The following is a 19,249-nucleotide window of genomic DNA, read 5'->3' as shown; positions in this document are numbered from 1 at the left end:
CCTTGTTTCTTGCGCTGGTACCATGTTCCATAATAATGCGCATTACTCGAGGTTATCTCCGACTTTACCACAGGCTGACAACGTATATATCGGCATATATCACGTTGTCAGCTAATGGCTCCTGTGTGCTGTGTGATGGCAGTGCACGTTAAAAATCATTAGGTGGCCTAAATTATTCCAGAGCCCTTCACAATGGCGCCTCTTTCCCTTCTTTCACTCCCTGCTTCTTCCCTTCTCTCGCTGCTCGGTTGTCCACCTTCCAGTGAGACAGTTACTGCGCCATTTTATTTACTCAAAAAAAATTTATTTTTATGTATCGGCAACGGTTCATGATGAAAAAATAGCGCAAAAGGAACACGAGGGACGGAAACGGAAAGACGCAGACAAGCGCTTGTCTGCGTCGTTTCCCTGTCGTCCCTCGTTTTCTTTTTTGCGCCATTTTTTATCATGGACGTTATCCAAGAGCCCAACTTTCCGCTCGGAAATGATTGTCGCCCACGCGGCTTCGAGACTTTTGTCCACGACAGTACATTGTTTGAGATTAATGAGCGATCACAATACATCTGACTCTTTATTCAATGGATGTAGCAGTGGGACGCTGTGACATTCGTACTACGAACAAACGAGGGTGTTGGAGCAACATTTCCACTATGTGATGGATCGGTAGGCCCAGTTTTCAAGAACCAATACTCCCTTTCCACTTCGTAAGGGCTCTCTCGAAACTCCACCTCAATACACATCGACGAGCTGGGGTCGCGACGGGAGGCGACCAGTCGCACCCCGCCCGGAAAGCGGGAGATGACTGGGACATCACTCCGTATAACAATGGGCTCGACTGCCACCGCGGACAATGAAGCCCAACTGCAACGACCACCGCCTCTGCAAGGGCTGCGCTATAGAGCACCGGTTCCTCTCGAAACACACAAGTGAATCTCACTACACGTCGCTCATCGCCAGTTGGTCGAGACAAACGCGCAGTCTTCGCTCGTCAAGGTTCGTTTTCCAGCGCGCGCAGCAATGCTTCCTTCCTTCCTTCCTTCCTACACGGAACGAAAAACACACTAGCGCAGAAAGCGAACGCATACATACAGCGGCTGGCGCGCCGAAGACCTCGTTAAGCGCGTGGGTGTGGTCAGTTTTCCATACCTCCGACTGCGGTTCACTAACCCGCGTATGCGCACACGCAAACACCCACACCACGAAGAAGTTACGCAACGCGAGCGTCTTTACGACTAGCTCACACTAAGACGAAAATAATAAAAGTATTCCACGCACTGCGACGCGTGGTTTGTCCGAAGCAGTTTGAACGAACCTTAAGGAGCCGCGCGCGGCGAGCAGTTGTGGGTTAAATATGCGCCTTGATGGTGTGTACCGACAGGTAAACTGTGTGCTTCATCCTTTCTAGCAAGCCTCACACAATCGCTCGTGTCCGTATTCTTGAGCCCCATGTAGGCGAACAATGCCGCCGACTGTCGCGACAATTGCCGGTGCGTGGTCGCGTCACGCCACTCTCCCACCTCGTTCGCCCGTGCCCTCCAGCAACGACCTTTTTCAAATGAAGTCGTGCTTGTGACACCACTGCGTCGGGTTTCGCGTCGACCGCCAGAGCGGAGATCGCCTCTGCCGGAAGTATATGCCGTCCCTCGGGCCAGATTTCACTTTCCGAGATGGGCGCGCATAGACATCCACATACCATGCGCGTCAATGCCGCCGCATTGCCTCCGGGTTCCGGTCGGAGTGTCCCCAGAATTTGCATGCGAGGACGTCCATCTATCCCTCTGCGCGCCTGTCCATCCGTCCATCTACGTGTCTGTCTCATCGAAATATGTCATCTATCTTTCCACCCATCCGTCCCGTAGCCGAATGGTCTATGTGCGGTGCAACTCTGCAACTCCAGCCCTTAACAGCTTCTATAATTTTTTTCCAGGACTTGGCGGAGCTATCGCGTCTATCTCCGCAGCACTGCGGCTCCATAACAACTCCAGGGGAACAAAAAATATTATGGATTGAGCTCAATATTTTGTTGCGCTGTAGAGACTGTCGTGGTCACGCGGCTAAAAACTTATCCTTTTGTTTTATAATCAATATTTATCGCCAGTTCTGAAAGTTCTTTGTGCTGTCTCTTCCAAGCTTTTTGTCGTTCTTTATCTGCTGTCCTCTGCTCTACATATTACACGGCCCGAGTGCGGAGCTAAGTTATGTATTCTACGAGACAACGCCTCCTCAAGCTGCATTCACCACTTTCTTCTCACTTCCTCCAAATTGTTTGAGAAAGTCACAGTGCCAGTTAAACGTCGATTGTTCTAGCGCCGGACATGACACCTTCGCGTTCTCCCCAGATGTAGCGCCGGTGAAGATGTCTCAAGAAAGAGCGATGAGTCCACGAATGGCCGATGTTAGCCTTGGAACGTGAGAGACGTGACTGCCTGCTACGCTTAGCTCATGCAGTGCTACGCTACGCGCCTCCCTTATGCGTCGCGTGTCAAGGTCGAGACTGCACGTGATGCTGCGTGTATCATCATCTCGCTCACCTTGTCTTGCCTCTTTCTCTTCGCTTGCGTGCCAGCACATGCAAGCGAACCGCACTGGGAGGAGGCTTTCTTTTTTTTTTCCTGGTGCAGCTAGATTCGGCGGAGACTTATTGGTATTTCGCAGGAACCCTTATCACTTTCCACCTTTAAGAATGTTTTTTTGGACTACAGGTGTTCTTGAACTACACGTGTTCACTCTCAAGTCCGCATCTGGCTTCCACTGCTGCTGCTTCAAACGGGTGAAAAAAGAAGAGAAAAATGCACGGACCTGTCGAGTCGCACCAACCGGGCCGCTATCGCATGCAGTAACAAGGTGGTTGAAAGAGAGATGAAAAAAAGAAAGAGAAAGAAAAGACGCATGTCGCAGCAACCGCGTCTGCCGAAGCGACGACGACGGCTGCGTTAGCAACAAATACCCCTTCCCCTTTGCTAGAAAAGAAAATGCGCACTATGTACACGTCGTCAGAAGGCGTCAACGTACTAGGCAGCGCAAAAGCCTTAACTGCCACGGCCAAAGGATATACACTCGCGAACAAAAAGGGCCAATGCGTCATCCGCAGTCGCCACACACGTTGCACAAATTGCTCTTCGCAAAACGAAACTCCAGTTTCACGGCAGTGGAAAACTCCCCCTATTCGCCGCTCAAGTCGCCACGACGGACGCCTCGCGGTTGCACCGTTGCGACCGTTCTCAAGGTACTTTTCGGCTCACCTCTCGGGTGGCTGTTTGCTTTCTGTTTTCCCTCGGCCCACGTCGGCCTGGCCGTTACGCAACGGGATCTGGGTCGCGACTCCTCGGCAGAGGCCGAACGTGGTCCAGCCCGTTGGCTGGCTGGCTGCCTGAGGACAGTGGAGGGAAGAGAACAACAGCAAAAAGAAAGAAGAACGAAAGCAGTTGCGGTAGCGCAATTAGGGCCTGCTCCCACTGAAGCGGTCACCGCCTGGGAAGACTCGCGTTTGGCGCGCTGCGTGGCCGAAGCGGACAAACAGCGAACAAGTACTGCAAAACGTTACGGGGCAGCTAAAGACACCGCTCCTGCGTATACGTCCGTCGAGCCACTTTCGGAGTCCAGGGTCAGAGTGAATGAATGGAGGTGTGCCTCCTCGATGACATTGGACTGCACTGGCTTTAGCTCCTGTACTTTTTTGCGGTGGAGCAGAAGGGGGAAAAAAATACTAACGAGGCTGACATTTCGGACTGAAAGACGCAGTTTCTTAGACTTACACACTGGTAAATGCGTGGTCGAATAAAGAAAAACAAAAAAGAAAGAAAGCGCGGTGCTTGTAAGCCGGTCGTCTTTCAAACTACAGCTGGAGAGCTCTGCACAAAACGAGGTTTTGCTATGGAAAATCGACATTGCCGGCGGCATCCGTTGCGCCTGGTCAGAAAGCGGCCGTCCTAAAATGCTTTCCAACACGAGATGGTAGTTATCCAATCTCCTCATCACCAGAGGCCCAGGAAAGAGGGTTCGACGAAAGCGGACAAAGGGTGAGCGTCGGTGGAGATGCAACGGCGTCGTCCGCGGTGGTGTGAGTCAGTACGTGTGTCTGACCCGCCCCGCGGCACGTTTCTGCATGCGTGTCTCTGAGTGTGTGCGCGTGTTTGTATACGTATGCATCCAACCTGCGTCAGCTCGTTTGTGGACACCCTCAGCCGTACTCACAAAAGGCGAGAATAAATCCCGCGTCGTCTCAGCATTGAGCAATGCGGGCCCGCTTCGTCTGGCGGGGCAGCTGCTGCTGCACCGGGCCGGCCGGCCCTTTGTGGGAGCTGATCTGGGCCCGATAGCCGACTAGGCCGCCTTCTGGCCCCGGCGCCGTCTGAGTGCCATTGCTCTCACTGCGTGGTCTGTATTGTAATTAACAATGGAAAACGCGAGAGTCTGTGTCACGGGGTAGAAAGAAGTCTCCTGTGCAAAAACCCACGCGTGAAGAGAGCAGCTGCATGCCGAGTGGTTGGGTTTCGTTTCCTGCGCCGTAAAGGCTGCTCGTCGCCGTTAGGTAACGTGCTCGCGTGCAAGCCAACGTGCGCTGCTGTGGCTGCGACTGCAGAAACCACCTTGTTATGATGACCCATGCTGCTGTACGGCCACCTGTATACCCCACAGGTGATATGCAAGCAAATGCATTTTCCTTAAGGGCGCGTTACTTGTGGTTGCAATCAAAAATGGACCATATAAATTCAGTAGAGTCATTGAAGGGTTACAGTTTAATCTGTCACTTCAAAGAAAAACTTAGCATTACAGAATTGGAGAAGCATGATGAATGTAGACGTAAGGTGGGCTTAAGTGTCCTTGAAATGTTTTTTTTTCGAAATTATCATTCATGAAATTAGTTAGTGGTTTTTCACGAAGGGGAATAGCGCAGTAACTTTCTCACTTCTCGGTGGACACCTCAGTCGCGCTCTAAGGAAAAAGGGGATGATGGCACTGAAAGAAGAAAGAGCTGCCGTAGTCGAGGTCTCCAGAATAATTTCGACCACCTGGGATCTTTAACATACTCTGACACTGCACAGCACACGGGCACCTCTTGCGTTTCGCCTCTATCGAAAACGCGGCAGCCACGGTCGGGTTCTATCCTGTGTGCTCCGGATCAGTAGCCGAACACGTTAACCGAGCGCTCTAACCAAGCGCCTTAGCCACCGCGGCGGATAATTGTGAGGTAGGGTCACTATATGGCATACCAACGTGTACGTCTTATATTATATGCTGAAAGAAGAAATCGTGGACCCAAATTACTCGGGGAGACAAATTGTTTCCTTTGCACTTATCTAATGCTTCTACATGTAATGATAATAACTACAAGACCCGTCATTTCCAAAACTTTGTGAAGGGCTAGCACGCGTGCCGAATACCGGCGTCGCACGCATGGTCTCTCATGCTGAATCTGCCCATTTCGAATCTTCGCGGTAGGCTAAGCTGTGCTCTACTTCTCAGCTACGTCATAATATTTTGTGCAGGGCAAGGCGTATAACGTGATCCCTCCTTCATCGCAAGCAGCGCCCACGGCTCCACTATGACGTCACCGTTTCGCAACAGTTGCATTTGCCGATCGCTTTCAAAGCCACCGAGCACATAAATCGCGCTCACAAAGCTGGCAGCGAACGAAACGGCGAGCAAACGTCGGTTCTGTATTCATGCTGAACCGCGTGCATTCATGTCAGACCTGTGCGCGCGCCACTCTCTCCATCACACTGAATCCGTCACGCATCTACGCACCCCGCAATTATTCACGCTGGTGTGAGCGGCGGAGGCCCGTATAACGTACGCAACCACAGCTCGAACAAGGCTCAAACTGCACCCTTAATCGTAGGCACCTAAGCTTGCATACCTCCAGACCGTATATGAGACACATTCTTGATATCAAACCTCTGAGGCCGTTGCACACCTCAGGCTTACTCTACTCGTCTCATTCACAGCGCTGCCCACAGCGCGCCTCGAATGCACACAACGTTTCCTTTCGCTTCGATCGAGATTACGGGCCCTCCCCTTCTTTCGACCAGAGCTTCATAAGCGAGCACCCTTGGCGTTCCCTCGGAGATCCGACGCGCATGACTCTCGAGATCGGGGAGGCGGTCGGCACCCCTGCGCCCACTCATTTGTCACTGCCAGCGAAGTCGCCCGAGCAGCCCACGTTGTTCTCAGCAGCCCGCTGCATTCTAGTATGCCGAGCAGCCAACGTTAAGAGCAGCGAAAGCGGCAAGGAAGGGAGGAGCATATAATTGGCGACGCTCTGGCTTTTCCACGCTTGACTCGGCGCACCTTGCTTCGGACGCGTTTCTTTTTTCTTTCTCTTTGTTTGCTTTCGCGGTTCGCTTCTCAAGCGTAATAGTTCGGCGGCGAAGAAAAGGCGGCGAACAAGGTGTAGCAGACGCAGTGGCTACGGCGCAAATGCGAAATGGACACCTCGTGTTTTCCCGACCGTCGCGTTTGCGTCGTCGTTCACACGCTTGACAGTCAACCACATAACCATTGTTTCGAAATGTGTGAGTTTTGCATAGACGTTTTGCTAGGCTGTCTTTTACTCTAACCTGGGCATAATGCGGGGTCCGGCCAGCAAAGAAAAAAAAAAGATGAAATTGGCGCTGTCGAGCGCGACTGTGGGGTGCGGTAATTGGCAACAACTTCGCGAGGAATAACGCCTCATTGTTAATGCGCTGTGAGTGTCAGCGGTGCCCAGTCCGCCCAGTGAATAATGTATGCTCTTGCTGATCGATTAAGCCTGCTCTGAAATTGCCTTGGCGGTTTTCCGCCCCAATATTCTGGATCTGGGAAGGCCACGACACGCGCTTGCTGGTGCGCTTCGGTTTGCAAGCATGTGTGTGCACGTGAGTGGCTGTTCTATCTCGTAAGCACGTAAATATTCATGCAGCAGCCCTTTTAAGGTGCATTTTTATGGTAAAACTAGGACAAAAACGTCCTAATGTGCCGGCTAAGCACTCGAAACAGAGCAAACAACGCGGTTGCCTGCGCGCTGATCTTTCTATGTCTAGTTAGCGAAACCACCGCAGCGTAGCGTCTATGTCGTGAAAATCGCCAATATGATTAGTGCCCTGGAAATAATATATTTACTGAATTGTCGTGCAGATAACTGTAGCTTCAGCGATCGGGAGCTGACCGGGGATCAGTTTGGCATATGTTAGAGACATATGGCGAAAAACAATCGTTAGGCATTCTTGAAAAAATCGAACAAATATAACTCTATTAGGAAACAGTTTTAGACGCCCGGAAATTTCTCATCAACGAACAACATAATCATAATTCTAAGCAAATTGTAAACAGATCTCGCGCAGTGACTACAATCTTCTGGCTTTTTCTCACGGCTTTGGTGAAGTGCGGAGAAACTTGTGATGGCATCATTGTTGCTGAAACTTCAAATTTCTGCTGGCTTCGCCAATGTGATGCCGCGCGTAATCCAACGCCGCCAAACAACACTTCGGTGGCTTTGATTTTCTTCTTTCGAGCAATCGCTCCTTCACTGTAAGCGTAGTGCTGCCGTACATGGCGTCATCACTGCGGCCCCTACCCGGCATTGCGCACTATGGAGAAGCCTGAACATCTACGCGGCTTTATCCGGCGATTACACCTCCATTTAAAATGGTAGCACTAAAAAAAGTTGCATTCAATACCTGAAAGTTTTATACATCGGACCTTGTTAAGCTCACCGAATTCTAAAACACCTTCAGTTATACGGAAGACTCGAATAATAGACATTTTCTATCGGGACCAAATTTTTTCAATGAATTTCCACCCTGTCAATGGAAACTCGGCATCCGGGCAATGGACAGGATGAAAATGCACAGAACCCATTGGAACCTATATATTTTTACCGCGTTACTATGTAGAGCGATGGAAAAAAAAAATAGCGACCTCCCTAATCAGATAACTCCTTTTCTGTATGTTTAGCAATGCACACCATCGAAAGGCAGTGCTAAAGTGAAGATGCCTAAATGTCGGCCTTTTTTATGTGGCTTTATACTTTGCAGCGCCGAGATGCCCGATCGAAGAGACACTTTTTTCCATACAGCATAAATGGCTATGAATAAACTCTCTCTACCACTTGTGCTGCGTCGGAAGTCTTATGTGGCAGCTGTCAGCCTACTCAGTACAGATATGTGCTAGTAATAGTTGCATGTGAATGGCCGTAGTAGTAGTTGTGTGGTTGCTCATTACTGCGTCATTACCTCTCTCAAAGATCACTAGGTTCTCAAAACTGAAACGTTATTTTAGAGACAATGGATGGACTCTCAAGATTTTGTCTAATATTCACTTCCCTACTCACAACTATGTACAGAAGCTGACAGTAATGCAAAATTGTTTTTTTTTGTGAATACCTATTGTTTCTTTGTTTCTTTTTCAAGGTTCGTTATTACGGAAGACATGATTTCCTCTTGAACCAGTCTCCATGCTGCAATATACACGACTTAATGCATTTAGTAAATGAAGTAATTAAGCAATTACCTAAAAAGTAAGTAAAGCAATTGAGTAGCATGCAAAGTTATTAAGAAAGCAAATAAGTTTTCCCGATTCCTTTTGACTCAAAGCAGGTGTTTATTGACGGCATAGGAAATGCGGAAAGTAAAGAGAGCAAGAACAAAAACACAACGCAGTATTTACACTGTGTTCATTCCAGTTTGGGCCGCTCAAATTTTACTCAGCCAGGACATTCCGGTAGCCATGCTGGGCACAAAGTCAGCGCGTCACCGGCGTTGGCGGCGATGCACTCTCTAGAGGAGATGGCGCCACAGGGATGCAAGCAGCTAGTTTTTGTCATCTATCCGAATCACCATTGTACTTCTCATACACTTATACGATTCTAGTGCTTAGCGTTGTTGCTGTACCACAACGATGGTGGCATCGAAATATTTCCCGTTTCGTGTTACTTTATCCAGGTGCATACCTATGTCCTTGTACACTGACTGGCTCCGTCAACAGACCCGTGCAGATGCCCAATGGCAAAATATGGCGTCAAGTATTGCGCGAGAGACGGAGGAACAGTCTGAGCAGAAGTGCTAGCAAGCCGGATGGAGTGGTGGAATGCGCGTGCTGGGTGCAATGTGAGAAAGCATGTCGAAGGCGCCGGAGGGGTAGCGGGAGAAGTGCAGCAGTCATGCAGTCGGGTGTAAATAATAAGGAGCAGCTCACCAGAAAGACACACGGACAAAAAGAAAGGGACAAGCCACTTAGCCAAGCCTTTCGCATTATTGGATCAGAGAGAGAGAGAGAATAACACTCATTGCAGGAAAGAAAGTGAGGAAGATGGAACAGGGTCATGTTATGCTGGTTGGTCAATTACACCACTTCGAATCTTCGATGAAATGTCTACAGACTTGGCTTCGCCGATAGGCTTGGACCATACAGTGAAAAAAAAAAAACGGCGGACGATGTAGCGTGATTAGTCCTAATGTGAATTAGGCACGCTAGCACTTCGGTTTCGATTCGAGGATCGGTTTTCAAAGTCAAGCAAGCCTGAGAGAAAGAACGGCGAAATCTGACTTAAGCCCCGCCTTAAGGATATGACGCGATAGCGTTAGTGGGTTAATGCTAATATATGTGGAATTCGTCATTGTCTACTTTCCATTTATAAAACGCTGGGAGTCCTCATGCCACTCCTGCTCTTACAAAAATTTCTTTAGGCAGTCTATATACTATTCATAGACTTCTGGCTATAAGCTCTGTAGACTCTCTATAGACAATATGTAGAGAACAGTCTATATAGGCCATACAAATCCCTTAGACAGTTTATAGACAATCTATAGATTTATCGCCATACACTTTTAGTAGACTTTGTCTATATACAGTCTATAGACTGTGAATAGACAAAAAGAAATATTTATTGGAAGGCAATAGAGTCTACTAGAAGTCTGTACACTGTCTATAGACCATTTTTGTAAGGGGGCGCAGTGGCGCATTGCTTGAGCGCAGTGGTGCAACGGTTAAGCGATGCGCCACTGCCCTGGGATGGCAGGTGGTGCCACTGGGGGTGCTTGTGAGACCCAGGTGAGATCTGATATTGGAGGTTTTAGTGCTAGCGTACTAAAAGCTGGGAGACAACCAACCGCACGGTCGAGAGAGCGCAGGCTCTGTAAGCTCGGTTAAGCTGAAATGAAGGCCAGGTTCCCGGGGCTGACGGTGCTTGGTCGGGGAGGCACGTCACGCAATCTCGGGCTTGTGACCGGACGGCGGTGCGAACTTGGCGCGTTCTGTTGGGTTAAGAGCAAGGCTAGCATACCGGACGCTGCCGCCAGTTCTCAAAGCAGACTCGTTGACCCTGGCGTACGCTATATCTTCATTGGCGTCTTCTTGGGAACACAAAGCATGAAAATGCAGGTCATGGCGTCTTTTTCCAGACCTACTCACTGTTAGGGTGCAGCAATAGGCCTCGTAATCTGTCATTACGGATCGTTTTGAATAACAGAATGCACAGCCGCACAGACTTATTTAGTCGCAGCCCTTATTTGTTGCGTTTCACTGGCGGACTACTTCCTTACAACTGATCGCCCTGAGAGGGAAACATTCACGCATCTCCAAGGAGAGTATACGAAAAATATTCACGTGAAAGGTGTCAGTTAAACCCCTAGGGAAGAGTGCGAATAGAATCTCTTTTCGAGAATGGTTGCAAATAAGGCCCTTTACCCACGGTCCTATGGGTATCTGCTCCCTCCGCTACCCGCCCGTGTCCTGCATACGGAAGGGGACAGTCTACTATCAACTTCCCTACCGAAAGCGAATTTCCTGCCCTGGACGACGGAGGAGCCTTCTGTGCGTTATCTTTGAGTTTCTTCACTTCTTTTAGCTTTTCATCTCAAAAACAAGAACTAAAGAGCTCTACTTAAGAGCCAGCTCCAGAGGGCTGGCTGCTCGCTGACTACCTTCAAATGTCCTTGGATTCACCTCACCTCTTTCCTTCCACTTGGATGAAATTTCTCACATTAGAAACGATCGCAAAAGGGAATTCCATACTCTAGTAAGGGATGCAAGCCAACGTAGGAGCAGCGTTTCTTAGATCTTAGCGTCTGTAAGGCAAAGTCGGAGCGCATACAAAAATAGATTTTTGAATTTACTCCTAGCTTTTGCTCCTAAATATTTCGCTTTTACCTCAGTATTTCCCACTACTCGAATTTACGTTTGCATTCTCCTCACCGTTTCTTATTTTTGTTTTTTTTTGCGTATGTACGCTATTACGCATAATGCTACGTCATCACTGAAGACATGAAGATTATTGAGTCGTGATCAGATCAAAATGAAAACGCTGCCACTGGATCTGTGTTGCCCAAAAAGACATAAATATATAATACTAAAAGAAAACAACTGAAAATTTCCAAAGATTAATGTTCTGAGATGCCAACACAGACATTTGCCACGCCACTCAACAAACGGTGTTAATCACACATCATTTTCAACATTAGATAGGTCTGCTGACATCACAAAAGCCGTGAGCACCCGATACGAAAACAAAAACAAAAAAAGGGGAAATGGAAGACTATTTTCTCGTTCGCTACTTTGGCGTGTAGAATTACAGGCTGAAGGCGAAGTCGTACACAAGGTGTCTAAACATGCAGATTTAGAGCAGCTCGAAGGCATTTATTACAGTGCCAGAATACCGTTTAAGCTTGATTCTCACTGTCAGGACAACGTGCAATTATCGTTAACCATACAAGCGCAAATGCTGCGAGCAATCGAAAGAAAAGGAATAAGTACAAACGGAGCGCCCCGGCGCTTTCGTATCGACGGTTTGGTATGCCGAACATACAAGCACACAGCGACAAGTTATTCATCGTTGCGTAACTCAGGTCAACAGCGTAATCGCAAACGCTGTGCCTCGATCATAGTCGACAGGGGGCAATGGCAGGTACTAAAAGAAGCAAAAAGAAGGATCGAAAGAGTAAATAGAGTACGCGAAGCCAAATCACAAAATATAAAGCGCGTGAGCAAAAGGGCACGCGCTCTCCTTCTGTCTGGGGTGCTTTCCTTTCTACGTGTGTGTTAATTATGCACTCAGTATTACGGGGTCACGTCAGCCGGCCCAAGACGAGCGAAGGAAGATATAAATTTCAGTGACGCAACAGCATAAGGAAGGAAGGAAGTATTTAAGCGAAAGTTAAGAAAAATGTGACCTGCTAGCGCTGACTTCTTTATTTGTTATCATTTTATCATACTATTATTTTTATAAGGAAAACAGGAGTTTGCCCTGGTCGCGTATGAAGGACCTGACGCCGTTCGCTGTCACGAGAGTCACGAGAGCGGTCTCTTCTTGTGCGAAGCTCGATACTAGCGTAGCCTCACTCTCTCTTTTACATCGCTGGCCGAGATGCTGCACCAGAGCGGGAAAATAGGCTTGACGCGTGAGTGACTGAGAAGAAGCGAGTTTAAACAGGCGACGCATCCGAGGCACCTAGCCGACCACCGGCACGCCGAGACGGGAAGTCATTGTGTGAGTAAATGTTGAACCGCTACGAATCGAGCATCGCGTATGAAAACGAAACCCACAATACTGAATCTATTCGACGACCCACGCAAGTGTCCGAAGAGCGACATCAAAGGCGCCAGCAAATGCACTTGAGTGGTATATGGCTTTGTTGTGTTAATGTAAAGTGCACGAAAGTATGTATGACATAGCGGAGTACTGATGCAGCGGCCTACGCAAACTTCTTTTCAGCATTTTATTACATCTGGAAAACGTGGGAGAAAAGTGCAGAAGTATGCAGGACATGCGGTTTCGTTTAAACTTGTGATGGCAGTCTTGAGATGTAGAGAGTCTAGAGATGTGAAAATTGAGGAAAACCCCGTCTTTTTCGTTTTTTTTTCATAGTCCAGAAGAAAAAAACGACAAAATTTCCAAACCGAGGTATCAGTGCAGTCTCACCTCCCTACACACTTTAAAAGTTGGTATTAGCTGTCTGGAAGTGTGCCAAGCATTCCGAGCTGTATACATCGTGGCAAGGTATCTGTACCAACCAACATCTGACGTCAGTCGCATTTCGGCAACTCCAAATTCCCCTGTCGTCTGTGTCGTGTAAAAGAGACTGGTCGATGGTTGGTAATGTGCGCACAAAGCTGCGCAAGAGGCTTGCAGAAGAGCAACTGAGAAATCTTCAGTAGATGCAGTCGAATCTCAATGTGGGAAAAAGCGCGCAAGCAAGAATTTCCCTACCCAGTGGAGACGAGCAGCACTGATGCAATGCTTCGCGTCGATTGCAGTCTATGCAGTGTTTCACCATATTTTCCTGAAAAGGCTTTGCAGCAACTTTGTTTTGGTTAAAAAATATAATTCTTTACTTAATCCTCAGTTACAAAGTTAAAGTGCGCTACGTTTGGTTTTTTTTTTCTCCAAAATTTCGTACTTTTCTGGAAAAAAAATTAAAAATGAACGGTTCTTTTTCAAGCATTCAAAATTTCTTAAAATTTTACATCTCTAGATGGTAGACGTGCGGAAATTCCTGGACTTATTCAATTTCATAAGCTGCGAAACCAAAGGAAGGGTGACTAAGAGAAAATAAGCTTACATCATCACTTACCGCACATTGGTTCTCCACATATAACTAAAGCATATTTGCAGCAAAATATAACTACAACTTGTTTAAAGCAAATTCTTTTCTGCGCATTGCTGATCACCTTCTTATGCTTTAAACCAGCGTTTCGTTGTCACTAAACGCTTGTTATCATTATGCGCAGCTCCTAATTAAATGCATGAAAGGCTGTAGCGCAAAACATGCAATCCATTATTCTCCCCTCGGTAATATTCAGTGCACGCTTAACGACGTGTATTGAGGAGCCCCGAAGAGCATCGATAATATTCGCTGTCGATATTGACAAATCTAGGCCCCTCAGTTTGAAAGACCTGCGCAGCTGTTTAGCAGGTAGTAGTACGTATCCCGTCGAACCAGTGAACAACGATCACTCACACATTGGGGTTAGCGATGACGTTGAACGCCGGGCGTCCTTCTTCCTTCCGATTAGCTCACAATGGCTCACTCATCGAAGAAAAAAAAGTATTTATAAAGGCGAATGGGATAGGCACCGAGGCCAGACAGTCATCCAAGCTAAGTGAACGACTTGCTTGAGTACTCCCTGTGGATCCGACGCAAACAAACCCGGACTCGCCTTGTTGCGCAGCAAGTGTATGTGCACCTTGTCTCTCTATTGTACATCGCATACAAACCAATTCTGCAAAGAAACTGAACAGACGCTAGTCAAATAGTAAGCGTACAAAACTCGCTATTACAACTGGTGTCAAACGAGTGCGGCAGTGCTCGCGTAAAGCGGTAGCGTTTGAATATCAGAGAGTACACTGTGGATTCTAGCATAGGGATAGGTTTGGCAAAGGCGATGCCCCATGGAGTTCGGGTTCATCCCCTCGCTGCTACGGAGCTGCTCCCCGCGTTTCCGCCACGTATGTGCGTGTGTTCGTGTGTGTGAGCAATTTGGAGCAGCATGCAGCCTTATAGTGCTATGTTGAAAGTTATCGTCCAGAGGTGCGCCACACGATGCCAGATACACTCAGGCTGGACACACGGGTCGCTATACTAATCGCCTCCTCCGCGCGAAGCCCGGTCATCAGGGGAGAGAGAGGCCTGCACCGGCCAGGCACGGCCATCAGCACTTCATCATTGAGCCAGAACGGAAACGTGGACCGCAGTGGCAGCGCGAGCAGAGCGGGCCGCGGAATGTTGATTTCTCTTTTCTGAGCGGCTTTACCCTCCTCCTCCCCTTCCTCGCCGCGTCTCTCAGGGCGCGGTGATTATGGGAGCAGCTGGTATGCGGTGCGGTTGCTCGCGGTTTCTATCCAGGCTGAAATGCGCATGCCCGTTCATAGATAGCGCGCTGCTGCTGCTGCTGCTTAGACGGAGCTGTCCTTCTTGGGGGACATGCCCTCATTTTCGTGCTCAGCGAAAGCGAAAGTTCTCTCGGAGTAAGAAAGGATTTGCATGCGGCTGATTGGTGTCTCCCAGCAACGGGCGACCACGGCGTTAACTACGTTACCAGTGAAATAGAAGGCGAAAGAAGTTCAGCGGCCGAAAGTAAGAACAAAGAGATCTCTCGATCAATGTTTTACGTGCGTGGAGCGCCGAGCCCACTCGATACACGTAGCGTAGATAAAGGGGGAAGTATGAAACAGAGGGACCGGAGCACTGAAAGAGAGATAGACGACCTTGTTTTGTAGCAGCGATTACTGATACTGACCGCTGAAAGAGTTACCTGTAAGCTGGCGCCATTAAAAATGGGCCGGAGTAGGTAAAAGAAGGGAGGGCATTTTGATTTCATAGATACTTAACTGTACGAAGCACAGGCGTACTGCTTGCAGGAAATTTGAGGTCACAAGAAGTTTCTCTGTACAGTGCTATCCTGCTTACCAAACACATGAAAAATAGCGTGTAGTGAGTAGCGTGTTGTGTCATGCTTCGCTGTGGAAGCGTGAAGATACTGACAGCTCAAGTAAACCATCTCGTCGTCATGGGAGATTCTCGGCAGAGAAGCGAAGGATCAAAGCCTGATCACGGTGCATGGTAATACGGTCGAATGATTTGCTTTACACTAATATGTGGGTCGAGAAAATTTGCACGAGCCCTCTGAAGGTTGATCTGGACATTCACTCAAAAAAAAAAAAATCATTCCTTGAGGACAGCGGCATCCATGAGAAATACTAGTTTAGTAGAATTGGATTAGTCAATGTTAGAGCTCTTACCTCTCTATGAGTGAGTGCTTCAATATCTTTGTTATTTGCTTTTGCTGTGTTTGCTGCAAGCAAACTTATTTTTTTTTTGTGAGTGAGCGCTTCAATAGCGTTGCTATTTACTTGTGCTGTCTATACTAAACAACCTTAATTTTTGTTCTTCTATCCCTGTTTATTCATATCTATTGTGTATATTCCATTGTGTACTGTTCTATTAACATTCGCAGCGTTTATGTTCGCTCATTAATATTACTTCTCCTGACGCTTGTACTTTGTTTTATATGTTGTGTACTGTTACTGTTTGTGTTATGTTATGCTGAACTGTATATCATCAGACCAAATGGTTTCTATTTATTGGTGAAAAGGAGTAGCCAGAGCCGCTATGCGGCACCAACATATCCTTTCTTGTTCATGTAAATAAAAAAGCGCCAAAATAATCACATCCAGTGCATGAGAAAACTCCTGCCAGCATTCTGCGGCTTAAGAGACTCGATGCTCCATTCGGGATCTTGGACACAAAAGATGGGTGGGCTCCGCAGTGGAAAATGAAAATGCAAGCGACCGATTCACGGTGGTGTGGGATTGCAAGTCCGGCTCTTCACTGGCCCAACTCTACGAGTTGGCCAATAACGATGGCCATTGAATCGATAGGCAAAGGGCAGGTCGGTCTTTCAGCGTAATCCTTGCGACACAAACTTTACGAGGGCTCACGTGGACGGAGATTCACGCACACAGAAAAAATGCAAAGAATAGCGTAGCCGCCAGCAAACCATGGGTGGTCTCCTCGCTCCGCGCCGGGTCACGTTTTTTCTCATTGTGACGGGGCGCTCAGTGAGCCACGGTCAGCGGACATTAACGACCGGGAGAAGAATGGGAGAGCATCATTTATTTGCCCACTGCGCGAGGAAATAGAACAAAATATAGAATGAAAAACGCAGCAGTAACTGCCACTGATGCGTGCAGTCTTATTTTGGCCATTGCCACTACTTGTGTGTTGTTACTTTATTTGCTTTTTTTTTTCAGGACGATGAAGAGAACTTTTCCTTGCGTCATCCACGCTGCACTGCCCTCTAGAACCTGAGGCCGCATCCGCTGCAGAGATTGAATCTGATGCCCCCGTCACCGTTTTACGCGTTATTCCTGCTATAGATTGCTTACTCGATGTTTGCATATTATGGGGCTTTACTATTATATACTGCATGAATTTTGCGTAAGTTACGCTATACTAATATTGGGCAGCGATATTGAAGAGAGACAAGGTGAGAGCAAATAGGGCTCTAGTCTGTGACGCTGTGCTCCGTGGGACAGGGAAGTGTTAACAGCTAACCGACCATTGAAAGGGTACGCGTACTTGCGCGAGAAAAATGGGACACAACAAAGAAACACACACGACATGAATTAAGAACTGCCGTAACAAAAATATGAGCAGAAATAATACAATTGTCCATTTGCTACTCTATTTCCCACCGATGGTTTTCAAATTTCGTCACTGCCTCAAGCGACGGTATACGCATCCGCGAAACTCCAGACGTACCAGTGAGTTGGCGAAGATAAGGATCGAATAGCAGAGAAGAAAAAGAATAATAATCAACGCAGGACTTTAGGCAGGGGCGTAGCCAGCGGGGGGGGGGGGGGGGGGGGTGCTTTTGGGGCTTCAGCCCCCTCCCCTCCTCCACCCCCCCCCCCCCGCGAAATTTTTTCGAACTGTCACGCACCGCTGACCAAAACAACCACCGGCGCCGGAAGTCATTCTGGATTTTGCCGCCTACAGTGTCTTTTTCAGACTAGAAAAGACATTTTGGCGCGAACATTGCTAACTCGGGTTGGATTTTGTGGAAACTCCCATGCATATGGAGTGCAGTAACGCGAAGGGCCCCATCCTAGCACGAACTTTCAAGGGCCTATCGATGGCTCGCTGTTGCGACTAAAATTTCAGTGCAAATACTCGCAATACATGACCGGTGACAGCTGCTGCTGCGCAGTACGCTGGAATGATAGACAGCGTCAATGATATTTTTCCCTGGCCGTTGCATATGTACAAAAATGTAAAGGTTCTTGAACGACAAACATTCACTAAAATATTTGTCCTCTACTTGCTAATTTCGTGGCCTTTACGTTTTTCATACCAGCGGCATGCACTACATTGCTGGTTCCGGACCGATATAGTTCTAGACTTCGTGTGATATTTTCTTTACTTAATAAATACGCAAAACATGGAAGCATTGGTATCAGTTAAGTCTGCCACGAGTGAACGATAAGTGGATAGTTGGTATGACATGATTACAAGACATAAAACTGAGCAGGGGACAAGACACATAAGAGAAGCAAAAAGGACGAGCTCGTCCTGTCTGCTTCTCTCCTGTATCTTGTCCCTTGCTCAGTTTTATGTTTTTTAATCACGTCTGGCACGATTTTTAAGACATACGAATACATTATTTTATTTAAAAAAATACATATTCCACTTGTCTAGACAGTGCGTAGCGTTATATAATACACAATGGCATTGTCAATGGCAATGGCAATGCAGTAGTTATTATTGTTGCGTCTGATCCTTCCACAAAGTTTATGAGGCGGCCGTGCTGCAAAACCGAACAAAATTTCTGGCTACGCCACTGACTCCAGGGGCCATATTCTGTTCCGATCCTTTCTTCGATGCATTCTTTTTTATAATGGACCTGACAATGCTTTGATGCCCGAGCAGCGTCTGGCGAATTAGCTTAATTGCCGTCACAGAAGCTGCATAAAAATGGGAGTGATCCCATGCAATTATGATCATAATCGTACTGTATACTGGTTGTACAGTGACCGCAGTCCTTCACAGGGGAAATGGTAAAACACCAATCAGTAAGGGAAGCAGGCAAGGAGGCCCGATCTCTCCAGTACTGTTCATAGCGTGTTTATTGGAAGTATTCATAGAACTGGATGGGGAAGAGACGGGGATAAAAGTTAATGGCCTTGTCTTGCTTAGTAATTGATGGGGCGAGACACGAACCGTGATCAAAGGGCCTAGAGAGGCAAAGCAGAACGGTGGGTCTAAAAATTTATATAAAGACATTTAAGCAATGCTCAGCAGTCTTCGAAGGGAACAACAGTTTGCTGCGAAGCATTGAAAGTGATAAGGGAATACATCTACTTAGGGCAGGCAGGAGAACAAAAATAACTAGCAGAATAAAAACGGAGTGGAATCCACCTGAAGGCACTTTCATGTGATGAATAGCAGTTAAGCGATGTCTCTATGGGGCAGAAGCATACAGGACAAGGGTTCAACTTTAATTGAGGGCAGCGCAGTGAGGTATGGAAAGTAAAATGGTAGGTGTACCGTGAAGTGAAAGGAAGGAAACCGGATGGGCCAGGAAACAAACGTGAATTAATGATATCCTAGTGAAATTCGAGGAGAAGAAATGGGCACAGGCAGGGCATGCAATGCGATTATAAGATAATCGATGGTCCCTGAAGATAACGGTGTGGAGAGAAATCAAGCCTAGCGTGGGCATCAGAAAGCCTGGTGACCGAATGAGATTACGAAGTTTTCGAGCGATAAGGAGG

This window comes from Amblyomma americanum, chromosome 3 (genome assembly GCF_052857255.1).
Source record: "Amblyomma americanum isolate KBUSLIRL-KWMA chromosome 3, ASM5285725v1, whole genome shotgun sequence".
Taxonomy (NCBI): Eukaryota; Metazoa; Arthropoda; class Arachnida; order Ixodida; family Ixodidae; genus Amblyomma; species Amblyomma americanum.
Note: the sequence above shows the minus strand (reverse complement) of the source record.